The 2,692-nt window shown below is 33.7% G+C and overlaps 1 non-coding gene across 1 annotated transcript; it reads left to right on the top strand.

Moving 5' to 3' along the window:
- The first annotated feature begins 296 nt into the window (after positions 1–296).
- TRNAV-UAC (transfer RNA valine (anticodon UAC)) lies at positions 297–369 on the top strand. Its single transcript has one exon. It is a non-coding gene; the product is annotated as a tRNA-Val (tRNA).
- Positions 370–2,692: the final 2,323 nt, after the last annotated feature.

Raw genomic sequence — 2,692 nt, forward strand, 5'->3', positions numbered from 1 at the left:
CATTTTGATTGTTCAAATGACTTGTGTCTAATAAGAATTACTTATTATTATTAAATGGAAGAAATAATTGCCACACTGAACAGATCTAAAAGTACAATCTAAAATTTATAGGAAGACACACAAAGAAAGTCCCGAAGCATCTGTAAATATAAGTATCACAGAAGTATACAGAATAGAGTCACATACATCATTTTGGTTAACATAGGTTTCCTACGTCCCAATTCTAAGTGTTGTAGCATTTATAATTTCTCCTCCACTATAAAATGTGCCAACATAAAAGAACATTTTAGTCTTTAGTTTCCATGGTGTAGTGGTTAGCACATCTGCCTTACACACAGAAGACCCTGGGTTCGATTCCCAGGGGAACCATGAAGTTACCTTGGCTTCCATAAAAGAAATTTTAGGAGGTGCCTGGGTGGCTCAGTCAGTTAAGCATCCGACTTCAGCTCAGGTCATGATCTTGCAGTTCATGAGTTCGAGCCCTGCTTTGGGCTCTGTGCTGACAGCTCAGAGCCTGGAGCCTGCTTCAGGTTCTGTGTCTCCCTCACTGTCTGCCCCTCCCCCACTTACTCCCTCTCTCTCTCTCTCAAAAATAAATAAACATTAAAACTTTTTTTAAATAACATTTGAGTCCTACACTGTCTTTTTGTAGTGTAGCCTTAGTCAACAAACCAAACAAATATGTTCTAAAATTTTTACAAACCTAATTTTATATTATTGAAATCAGTAAAAAATGATAACACATGAAAATAGTTAAATGAAACACAAAATCAATATAAGTGACTTAAATTTTCTTCTAATTTAGTTTATTCAAATATTCTGATATGAATAATCAAGAAATGAGTATATTCTAATAAATAAATAAAAGTCTTCTACACTCTTCATGGAGATTTTTACTACAAGAAAATAATTATTAGGATTGTCTTTGGTTTTGTATTGTATATTCCCTACAATTGCTATGATGTTGGAAAAAATGCACATATGTATATAGTGTCTATGTGTGTGTGTGTTTTGTTGAGAATTTAAAATTATACCTGCAGATTGCTTAAATTAAAATTTATCCTCTTGAATATTGCTTGAATTAAAATTTCAAATGAAATAATGAGTGTAAAAGTGTCCAACTTAGGGCTTGGCAAGTAGTGAGTATTATGAACATTGTCTGTTCTTATTTTTACCTGTAGATTGGAGGATCTCTGTCTCATATACAAATAGACCAAGAGTAGATAGAGCTCAAGGCTCTATGCCTACACCTTTGTGAACACACAGCAGGAGTAGAGGACTTCAACTCTTTTGTGGATGAGTAAAAAGCAACAGAGGCAATTATGATGAGTAAACAAAAAATGCATAGTTTATGGAAAATTACAGTGCATGGGAAAAAGAGAACTTTGGTACATGCTGTTCATTCTACCTGGAAAGCTTTTTCACTATATATTCCTGTATGTTCCCTTTTCTTATTAAGATCTCACCTTAAATATCACCATCTCAGAAATGCCTTTGTGGATAACCCCATCTTCTGCTACTATTCTCTTTTCCCTTATCTTGCTTTATACTTCTTTTCTGCTATTAGTTATGGCTGGTTGGCCATTTAAAACCTATTAGTTATGGCCATCTTGGCTATCTATCTATCTATCTATCTATCATCTATCTATCATTTATCTATCTAGATTTATTTCTTCCCACTAGTACATAAGCCTTTATAGCAGGACTATTTTTTATTGTTCAATGTCTTATTGTATCTTTATTGTTTAATGTCCATATACAGAAAATCATCTTCACAAGGTAAGTACCACGTAAACATTTCTTTAGTGGGTGGATGAATGTATATCATTTGAAAGAAGCATGTTATAGTTTCTGTTCTATATTAGTCAAAGGCAAGAGTTACACTTAAGGCTCTGGCCAATATACACATCATATAGATGTATTTGCAATTAAATATGGCTAACACTTACTAACTATCAAATATAGGACAAATTTTGCATTGTGATTATATTTCTTCACGGTGCCCCAATGATGCAGGTAATGGTTAGATTCCTATTTGGCCACAAGAAAATGAAGCTTAGAGAAGTTAAATAACTTGCCCAGTTAGCAAGTGAAAGAGCCAAGATAAGTATTTTGTGACCAATTTTATTTCAGAGATAAAGAGATACACAGATGAACAATGCTACAAATCCACCTTACACCAAGAAGAGCAATTAAAAATCACATCCTTCCGTGATGGCTCAATAGCACCATTTTCACATACAAAGACAAAAATATTAGAGAGTGCGCTTGGAATCGTGACCCACTTAATGCCAGATCAAAGAGTTATGTGTATTAGCTAATTAGGAACTAAACAAAGGTCTTTAAATCCTCTAATGTGTTTTAGATAGAAATTAGCAAAGCCATTGCCAAATTCCTGGTTTATTTGCCTGAATGGTCGTTTTTTTTGCTATTAATAACCAGTGTACCAAGTATTGAAAGCCTTTAAAAATCAATGACTATTGCTCCTGTGTAATCATCAGGCTGAAGACCATGTAGAACTACATCATAGATTTTCAATAAGGTGGTAATTGTGGACAAAACTGTAAAGGCAATTTACTCAGCAGTGATGTATTTCATAATACCTGTGCTCACTGAGAATTCTTACCATCTGCTTTTTTTTTTCAAAAGGGCTGAAAAATTGGAGATTATTGATTGGAGTTAATAAACTATT

This window comes from Puma concolor, chromosome B1 (assembly GCF_028749965.1).
Source record: "Puma concolor isolate L17-30 chromosome B1, mPumCon1.1.hap2, whole genome shotgun sequence".
Taxonomy (NCBI): Eukaryota; Metazoa; Chordata; class Mammalia; order Carnivora; family Felidae; genus Puma; species Puma concolor.